At 44.8% G+C, this 10,505-nt stretch overlaps 1 non-coding gene across 1 annotated transcript; it reads right to left on the reverse strand.

Annotated features, from left to right (window-relative positions):
- Window positions 1-9,865: 9,865 nt before the first annotated feature.
- On the reverse strand, window positions 9,866-10,027 carry LOC138474923 (U1 spliceosomal RNA). The gene has a single exon (XR_011269143.1). It is a non-coding gene; the product is annotated as a U1 spliceosomal RNA (small nuclear RNA).
- Between the last annotated feature and the right edge of the window lie 478 nt (window positions 10,028-10,505).

Raw genomic sequence — 10,505 nt, forward strand, 5'->3', positions numbered from 1 at the left:
GCCGTTACCCAGCGCACACATTATCACGTGTACGTGGGTTTTGACGCCGTGAGACGGCATCAACAAATACCCGGAAGTAATGAAGGACTATGCGTTGCAACTGTTCGTTTTCGTTGTGGTATGCTAGTAAGTCCTTTTCGCTCGCCATTGAGCTGCTTCCTGTGTTCTTCTCTGTCCCGATATTCCTGCCTTTGTCTGTGCCTTTTTCCTGCAACTGTTGGTTTGTGCTACTTTTTCCCCTGAGGCTATGTCCTTTAGCCGTCCTGGTCCTTTGCTGTTCAGAGCCCACTCTGATTTCCATGTTCTACTACTGCGGTCTCCTGTTACTCTGCTACTGCCTTCCCGCATGGAATTCTCTTGGTAAACACTCAGATTAGAGACTGTATTGTGGATTCCTGTCTCTGGATTATTTCCTATTTACAAGCGAAGAATTCAAAGAACGCTACGATTTGCAAAAGGGTTTTTCTCACTCTGCTGAGAGGGTTTTTCCTGTTTTGAGGTCCAGCTTTCCGGGTGACCATCGCGCCTCCTCAGTCCCTTTAGGTCGGCGCGGTGGCGACTCGGGTGATCGGCTTTACCTCTTCTTGCCAAAAGAAAGGAAGTCTCAGAAGGAGGACCCAGACGCGACACCTAGGCCGAGCTCTCCGGGTGGCCATCGCGCCACCCAGTCCCTTTGGGTCAGCGCGGTGGCAACTCAGGTGATCGGCTTTGCCTCTTCTCGCCGAAATAAAGGAAGTCTCAGAAGGAAGACCCGGATGCAACATCTAAGTCCAAGAAGGTGAGACACAAACCTGACACCCGTATACAGCCAGACTGATAAGTGGGATGGTGTTGTAAAGCCAAGAATGGTGAGAGTAGAGCAGGATTTCTGAGCACCGGGTAGCTTGACCTCCCCTCCACCTGACCCTGAGAATTATGTAGAGCACTGGGTTGACTTGGTAGGAGATGGGGGATGTTGTTTTATGATGTGCACTCCAGAAGAATATGCTCAAGAAGGGGGTGGGGGGTTTACACCATATGTGTAGGGCATGGGTACCCAAAGTTGACTATTTATTTATTTATGTTTGTAGGATGCAGCTGGGTTAGTTCATGGAGTATTAACTAAAGGGTAAAAGTTGGGAAGCACGTACAATGTCCCAGCCAGGCAAAAAGGTTCAGGCTGAGAAAAACCTATTAGTAGGGGACACAATGGGTGTAGGTTGAGTTTTGCGTGGGAGAAGGCACATGTACCACTTGTAGTTAGTTTTGACACCCAATAGATACCCCAATATAACAACACAGAATGAGCAACAAATATATTAATGTTGAGATGTTATAGATATGCCCAGTGTATAGAAGTAGTACACAAAGTTACGTTTTCAGTGAACTGCAGGGAGAGAGCTGAAGTAGGTGGAAGATGGAGCGGGAAAGGTATTGTGGTAGAAGCGGGGTCAGCGAGTTGCCATGGCAAGCGTGCCACCATATTGCATTTTAAGGCCTAGTACACGATGAACAGAATAAAAGCCCTGCTGTGTAGGATGCAGCTGGGTTAGTTCATGGAGTATTAACTAAAGGGTAAAAGTTGGGAAGCACGTACAATGTCCCAGCCAGGCAAAAAGGTTCAGGCTGAGAAAAACCTATTAGTAGGGGCCACAATGGGTGCAGGTTGAGTTTTGCGTGGGAGAAGGCACATGTACCACTTGTAGTTAGTTTTGACACCCAATAGATACCCCAATATAACAACACAGATTGAGCAACAAATATATTAATGTTGAGATGTTATAGATATGCCCAGTGTATAGAAGTAGTACACAAAGTTACGTTTTCAGTGAACTGCAGGGAGAGAGCTGAAGTAGGTGGAAGATGGAGCGGGAAAGGTATTGTGGTAGAAGCGAGGTCAGCGAGTTGCCATGGCAAGCGTGCCACCATATTGCATTTTAAGGCCTAGTACACGATGAACAGAATAAAAGCCCTGCTGTGGAGCTGCGGCTCTGTTTAGCTCAGTCCCAAGACAAATTTCTTTTCCAGGCCCAAAGAAAGAAGCAAGGTCAGAGGCACCAATGTGGCACAGATACACGCTAATTGTATCCAGAAGCAGAGCCTGCAGGTGATGGGAATGGAATGTTAGTTGTGGTGAGGGAAGGTTTGGATATGCCCTTTGAAGGACACATTCATGAGAATAGGGCACAAGGTTTTGTGATGCCAACAGGCCAGGCGAAGATTTAGAACACTAATGCCCTCATCCAAAGAGCTTTTCATCCCATTTGAACTACAAGTTGACACATAACCAAAGCAAATAAATCCCTTAAATTCAGACTCAAGAGTGGTGCCCTGCTCATGTCATTACTGGGCACCTGGGGTTTGAAGAAGGTAAGGGGGAGCCATGTCTGGAATGTTCTCTGTTTTGGGATAGGAGGAGCAGAGGTGATGCCAGTAAATTCAGTACAAGGTTGGGGGTGCAGCTTGTGTGCGCCATGGCGTCTGGTATAATAAGATGGCCCATTGTCTTATCAAAGCAGAGTTGGCCTTGTCAGTCTTACTTTGAACGAGTCTCGTTTGGAGGGGTGGACATCACGTGACAGTCATGATTTATTAGTGCATCAGTATACCTGTTAGCCAATCATGTATCTGGATTCAATAGTGACGATGTAGTGGGCCACGGAGATAGGGGAATGGGTTTAAATAAGGTGTGGCCAATCGGTCCAGGGAATATAGGTGGTGTTAGCATGTGGTAGACAATGAGGGTGGTGGGATGATATTGTAACCTATTTATTTATTTTGAAATTCGTAGAGCGCACAAAACCCACAGGCATCAAGTCACCGGTGTGGGGACAAGGTAGGAAGAGGGAGTTCAGCAGGAGGGAGAGTAGTTCAATACGATAAAGGTAAATTGTCAGTGGAGTACGCTGGATATGAGTTGTTTCCTGAAAGGCCAGTATGAAGGCTCAGAGTGCAGGTGAGGAGGCAGGTTGTTCCACAGACGGGTGGCAATGACTGGAAAGCTTTCCTGTATCTGAAGCATGGGGTGATCAGTCTGTGGCTGTAAATTGGTCTTGTGGGTCTAGAAGAGCCATTCCTGGTGACCCTCTGCAAGAGTTGGGTTGGAGCAGAATTGGAGAGACATCGATGAGTGATTGAGAGAATTGATATGTTCTCTGACTGGTAGCCAATGTTCAGCTTTTCTATGAGCTGAAACATGGTCACATTTGGATAAGGCCATAGCGGCCCTGATGGCTTTGTTATGGATAGTCTGGAGCTTGTTAAGGTTGCACTCTGAAGTGCTGGAGTTACAGTAGTCAAGCCGGGAACCAATTACAGCTCTGGCTAGTCTATCTTGTGAGGAGAGGAAATGTTTTGCCACATTCAAGAGTTCACTGGTGTTGGCCGCTGATGATGCAATAGCATTGACATGGCGGGTTATGCTGAGGCTAGAGTCCAAGTGGAAGCCTAGCATTTTGACAGTGTTGGAGACAGGAATGGTGCAGGCATTAATGGGGAAGGAGAGGAAAGCTGGGTCAAGTTTGGCTGGACGTGAAGGTGGGCCGACTATCAGGATTTCTGTCTTGTCATCATTCAGGCAGAGTTGATGTGTGGCCATCCAGGCTTCAATAGTGTCATAGATTCTGTTGATATTGCTGGAGTCATGTTCATAGTTCCACGAGAGAGGGATGCGGATTTGGGCATCATTGGCATAGTGTGATGTATGCGAATAACCGTTTTCACGCTATATAACCTGTACATTCTTGGGGTCTGGAGAGCGTCATGTCAGTTTGGTTCTACGGGCTGTCCGTGATCTTTTTGCATGTAATAACCCTGGTTTTCCCTACACATTCAGTTGTGCATTTAATGTACACATGCTCCACTCCATGAACAAGGGAGGGATGACAATTTCCCCGATTAAAGTATTGCAACTGTGTCAAAAATGCAGACTCTCTTGCAGGTCCTTATTTAGTCACAAGGCTCTTTTACATCTTAATTGAGTGCGGGGATAGTTTAAATAATTCTATAAGTGGTGTTTCACGCTTAGAGGTTAAGAGCAGTTGCATCCGAAAGCCTATTTTGATGTATTAACTAGAACAGAAATATATCGCCCTGATTTACAAAAGCCTCCTTGGAAAACTTGCTTTATACCAGGCCCTTAGCTGTTTGCCCTCTGAAAGTTTATACCCATCGCCAGTCTAAAACCCAGGCTTCCCCACACTAATTGTGACTAAGTAATATTGGTGCCCTCGCCCCATTCCTTTTTTATTCTTCTGTCCGCATCATTCTGCTTTAAGGGAAAGCTGGTTATTATGATTATTAAAAAAAAGGTTGGCACTAGAATAGTTAAAGCAGCCTATAAGATACTGCACTGTACTGCTAGGTTTACACATTCTAGGGTTGCCCAGTACCCGTGGAGGGTTTGGTGTAAAAGTTAAAAGCTATTGGGACTCGAGAACAACGTTAAAATGGGAATAAATGTTAGTGCTTCATGATATGCTGTTTTTTGTCTTTTTATATTTTTTATCTTTTAATACTGTGTAACTTTTGTATTTTACAACTGTAGGTTTTGATCTTTTACATTTTAATAGTGTGCTATTTTTGTACAAATCCAGCAGACATTTAAGGTTGGCCCGGTGATTGGAGTTGCAACAAGACACTCAACTTTCTCATCTGCATGACACACTATAATCGCATGCACACAAACACACACAACAAATTCTTCCATATGTGCTTCTTCTAACTCGTGTGGTCCCAATTATTGTAAAATATTTCAAGGGTGCAAATATTTAACAGGCCAGCTCGTTCATTAATCAAAGACAGAGTCTGACCAGGTGTGACAGCCGAGGTTACTATGTATCAAAGATGCAGGGTTTTGTGAACTCCCAATTTTGGCAGACCATGCACTGTGGGATTTGAGTATCTGTCAAAGATCCCACATTTTGGTAAAGCAGTGTAGCTGGGACTATCTGCCACCCGCATGTTTATCACAATTAACACGTTTATCATGATTATCACTGCCACCCACATGTTCATTGACATTTTTTATCGATCTACTCCATCCAAACAACGGAGTAGCGAAATACCTTTATACATGCCCACTTATTTTGTTCTACGTGTCATATACTATGATCTACAGTACCTTCAAGTTAGCACTCTCAGTTGCACCTGCCTTTCCCTTAACTCTTGCAGTAGAGAAGGATTCCTCCTCCCAGGCACATCAAGGGACTTCTTGACTGAGACTCCGGCAACGCACCCAGAAAATGCACATTTAACCATGCGTGCAGGTAACTCAAGCTCCCCTGCCAGTTGTGGCATGTTCCACTTACATGTTTATGTGCAGAATCCCCCCTGGGGATACACTACTACACATGACCCCCCTTCTTGCACTATTTTTCCAATGGTAAAATGAAGCCCCTGCATCGTATTTGGAACAAACAACAGAGGCACAGATGTATGATCGCCTACCTGCCAACAACAAGGTTACTATTTTCAATGTTCCGTCCCCCAACAAGTTTGGGACAATGTGTACAACTCTACAATGACAATACTCGCCATTAGGCTTATACCTCTTGTATGTCTATGTTTACCTCTCCACAGAGCTCCTACATTTACACTCCAGGGTTCTACATTCCTACCTCTATTACTCCCCCACCCCACAGGCCACTTTGATGTGGCCTCCTGGTCTCCAAAGTCAGTTGCTAATAAGCTACCTACTTTTTCGAAATTCACCTTGTTGTTTTAAAGCATCCTCAGCTTGATACAAATCTAGCTACAAGTAATTACTCCACTTGATGTTTCCACTCTGGGGGTTCATCACCGTAATAGTCCAGAAGAAGGCGTGCTAAACCAGTAGCTGACGTAACATCCAAGGGAAGGGGAAACACCATCATCGTGTTTTCGTCCCTCTCACGCACCCTATACTAACAACTAGTGACGTCGACCAAATGCAACCTCTACCTCACCTAGGAAGTACTAGTCTAAGATTACAAATATAGAGAAACCAACAGACATGATGACCACAACTAAAAACATAGACCGAATTATAACGTTTGGGTTATCACCATACACACCTATATACGCATTTATATTGTTTATGCGCGTGTGTATGAACTAACATAAGCTTTCTGTATGTCTCAGTAGATTGAACCCCTGTTTTACGGATTGCATACACGCAGATTATACACGTACTTTCGAATATTTGTATCTGTTAAACTATGATGTATATGATGGTTGATATGAGCGAAAGAAACTTTCGCTACCTTTATGAATATACCTTTCTGTCACTATGTATGGAAATTTGCTGAAATAAGTAACATGTTTTTCTACACTTGAAAATAATGAAATAATAAATAAAAGAGCAACAATGGAATAGGTGAGCAAATAAATACCACCCCCCCTCCTCACTGTCTGATTTTACGAAAGATAAAGTGACTATCCTTTTGCTGATGCTTCGATTTGGGAACTTATGAACATTTACTGTGACCCCTCTTTTTGAATATTGATGCAGCACCCATGCATAAAGAATTCAATGGGTAAGATACCCTTTCTGTTACAATATATTTACCAAACTCTAGGTCCTAACCTAGAAGAAGTTTTATCTTTAGTCACACAACTCCCTATTTTAGCAGGCCATGCACAGTGGGATTCGAGCATGTGTCAAAGATCCCACATTTTGGTTAAGCAGTGTAGCTGGGATTCTTTCACAGAATTTGCTTGAAATATTGAATGTTTTATTGTGTTTACCAGGGGAACAGTAAAATAGTATCCATTAATATTTGAAAATAGAATTATTTTAAAATTATATTTGAATATCACAATGCAGTGATTGTCAATGTGTAAAAAATGCCCTATTCTGATTCTATATTCTCTTTGTATTTTTAGAGACACCATGTATTTCAACAGTGGGATTGAGCAACAGGCAGACTCTGAAGGAATGGACTGTGGAACCCTGCAACCGTCAGACGTTCTGACCATGGTGTTTTCTGCATCGGATTCAACACATTCCAGCTCTTTTGGGGCCACAAAGATTGAGTTGCATGTTTTCTCTGATTCTGCAAGGGCCACTGTTGGTGTGTGGCCCCCAGCATGGGTGAACGGATGGGGCACTCCAATGCAATGGAGTAGTTCTTCAGATTCAGCAAGGGGCATTGGAGAGTTGTGGCCCCCAGCAAGGCTGTATGGATGGGACACCCCGATGATGGAGAGCAGCTTTTCTGGTTCCTCAATGGCAACAGGTAACTTGGAAATGTCTCAACAAATGGACACCTAACTGTGGGCCCAATGACCTGCAATGGCGCCCATTGTTTTGTTATCACAAGGAGTCATGCATCTAGGGTAATGCCACTATCAAGGCAACAATCATGGAACGCTGTAGGTAGTGGTGTTGATAGCCCCTAGCCGGCACTACAGACTGTGATGGTGGCCACAACAGTTGTAATTATGAACATTGTTTTGTGGGGTTGGGGATGGGGCCACCATATGCCTGATAATTCATTAAAGCATTTAAAGGTATGTCATGTGCGATACACAATGGATGGGGGTTTCATACAGCCTTTAAAGCCATATTCTTGAAGAAAATATACAGAGCTTTCACATGTTTTTATTCACAATTTCTGGGTAAAATGGAGAAGGCCTTGCATTTTTAATTGTAGCTTGCCACGGAGCACTTAAACGCTGAATAAAGAAGCACAGGCACATCAGCGTTTGCTTTAGCAGACCCTGTAGTGAGTTAATCCCAAAGGAAGTTCAAATGTAGATATCTGTAGATGGTGCATTAACGCAGGACTATTCGGAGTTATGGATACCAGGCTACAATATCTGTTCGCGTATGTGTGCTAGCAGGGCCTTCCAGTTGCAGCAAGAGTTACTTTGTCAGAAAACCGCTAGAAAACGCCCACACCATGATGAGTCCTCCCCAATAATACTGTTTGGTTGTATAGATGCTGGCAACCTCTTTATACCACCTTGCAACAATAGTTTGAGCGCCTTCGGTTTGTAGAAGGTATGGTGGAAAGTCTCAACGACCATTGTTTACTGCTGCTGAGCATGATGAATATGATCATCGTGGATGATTTCATATGGACTGAGGGTGGGCAGAGCGCTCAGCTAGATAAGCTTTCACTCAATATTCCCATCACTTCAATCTAAGAATTTGTTATATTGTGCAGAGCTTGTTCAGCAAGGGAAAGAGCAACAGATCTATAACACTAAACGCTAGCTATATTCTTTTATTTTAAAAACCCTGCGATAACACAAGTCCCAAACACAAGCCAAGTCCATATATTTACTTGAAGCTGCTTCCTCTCGTGACACACTCTGGGTTTCAGCACAGCAGGTGCTTCCTCTTGCCGACGGCACCCCAGGCAGGCAAACAGGGGCCAGGAAATAAGGGCGACCAGTCCCAGCAGTCCTGCACTTTCAATGCACTTCCAGGATGCGCGTGCAAGATGCGCGTGCACCTGGTTTAAGTAATAAAAAGGAGGCTTGGTGAGGGGAAGTGTCCACAGGCAGAGAACAAATGCTCTTTAAGCTGTTTCTCTTGTGACACACTTTGGGTTTCAGCACAGCAGTTGCTTCCTCTTGCTGGCGGCACCTCAGGCAGGCAAACAGGAGCCAGGAAATAAGAGCAACCACTCCCAACAGTCATGCACTTTCAATGCACTTACAGGATGAAACCCTGCAATCAACAATTAGCTGTGATACCTCGACAGATGCATCCGTTCAAAACGTGTTTTTTTATTTGAGGCTTTGGAAGATGTGACCAGTAAGCCCTACGGATATCAGCTGGTTGATTTAAAAGTCACCACTATAGAGGATTATAGATTGCGCACCAATATATTTCTGCTGGAGCTACCAGCGGTTTATACTCCTAATAAGACATCTAAAAAATATCATTAATCGCAATAACTTGTCAGTAGCCGGTTGTGCTTTCACCATGTCGACATGCATATGGAGAAACATTGCGCTGCTCAAAATGCTTGTACATGCCACCCCTGAACAACGTAAGGCCATTCTATTAACAGCCTTCGACGATCTGATGCCAGCTATTTAGGAGATTGCCCAGAACAATTTAAAGCAGGCTTGTCCAACCTTTTTGAATGTGGGGCCGAAGTATTAACTTTTTGTCACCCAGTGGGCCGGCGAGCCAAAAGTCAACAACCTCACATAAAGCAGTATATTAAAAAGCGATATTGAGTGACCTTTGACAGTCCCAAAGATAGCTATTGGTGTCATGGGTAGTGATCAACGGTTAGTTGCTTGTGATTTCTATCAGTGTCTGTGTGTTAATAATTTTCTGAAATGGTGGGGGCGACCGAGCGTAGCGAGGGAGCTACAAGGATCTAGGGAGGGTTTGGGGGGTTTCCCCCCACAAGAATTTTGTTTCAAATATGGGGTTGAAATGGTGCATTTTACAGCAGAAAAGGTGACCAAAAAGCCATAAGTTTACAATCAGTCCTAAAGGGGAACATGAAAATTCCATATCACCAACAGCAGAAAAGAACATTTTACAACACAACACATTTTAATGATCAATGTGTCCACAGTGTAAGACAGCACTGTCACTGATGTAACACATTGTCATGCTGGTTGTACCCAAAATATGCCTCTGTAGCAACTTGTCTATGCTGGCTGTTCCCAATTTTGGCCAGCATTGTCCTGTACAAAGCATGATTGATGCTGCCTGAGCATGTACAGTGTGCCCAATACATATGGCAGCTTATCTCTGTAATATACATTACTTCTGTGGTGATGAAAGAAGCATAATTCTATTCAAAAGATAAAATGTGGAAAAGCGATCACCCAAAGGTGAACCTAATTGAAGAAACGCAATGTGAGCACAATCTTAAAGTATGAAACCTAGCAGGCCTAGTGCACACTTTACCTTTTCTTTCACCAATAAATCGGGGGGAGAGCAGGAACGCAGTCCCCCACTACCAGAAATAATGCAGTCGTGTATCCCGCATTTGGGGACATAGCAGGGGTCAGCAAATCCGATGTGCAATGGGTAAACCTCACCCTGGGAGATCTGCCCTTGAGATCAGATTCTCCCCTGCCAGTTAAGTATGAGTTGCATGCAAGAGGGCAGGGGTTGGGCCAGTTCTGGAAGCCCCGCTAAGCGAGGGTGAGAAGGCAGGCCCTTACCCAGCCCCGGCCCCCACCCCCCGGAAGCTCTGAGCGTCTGCAGAGCTGCCTGTCCCGTGTGCAGGGGGAAGCTCCGGCAGGCAGAGCCCAGCAGAAGAGCAGATTGTAGCAGTTCCTTTCTCCCATCAGGCCCTGCTCGGCCCGAGAGTTGTATAAATCGCAGGATGGTTCAAGCAGGCCTGTTGCAGTCTGCCCACTGGCCTATCGGCCCCACACAGGCCCATGGCCCTCCTGAGCGGAGCTGCTCAGCGCTGGGCCCATTGACACCATCATAATCATCCTGGACCTCGACGCTCCACCACCCCTGAATCTCAGAGTTCTGCTCAATGACAATGCTGAAGCTTTGACATCTTTGCCGCAACCATATGCCGTGTTGTGTTAGCCGAGCCTGCACAGCGCCA

The sequence above is a fragment of the Ambystoma mexicanum genome, chromosome 8 (assembly GCF_040938575.1).
Source record: "Ambystoma mexicanum isolate Mex_15411 chromosome 8, UKY_AmexF1_1, whole genome shotgun sequence".
Taxonomy (NCBI): domain Eukaryota; kingdom Metazoa; phylum Chordata; class Amphibia; order Caudata; family Ambystomatidae; genus Ambystoma; species Ambystoma mexicanum.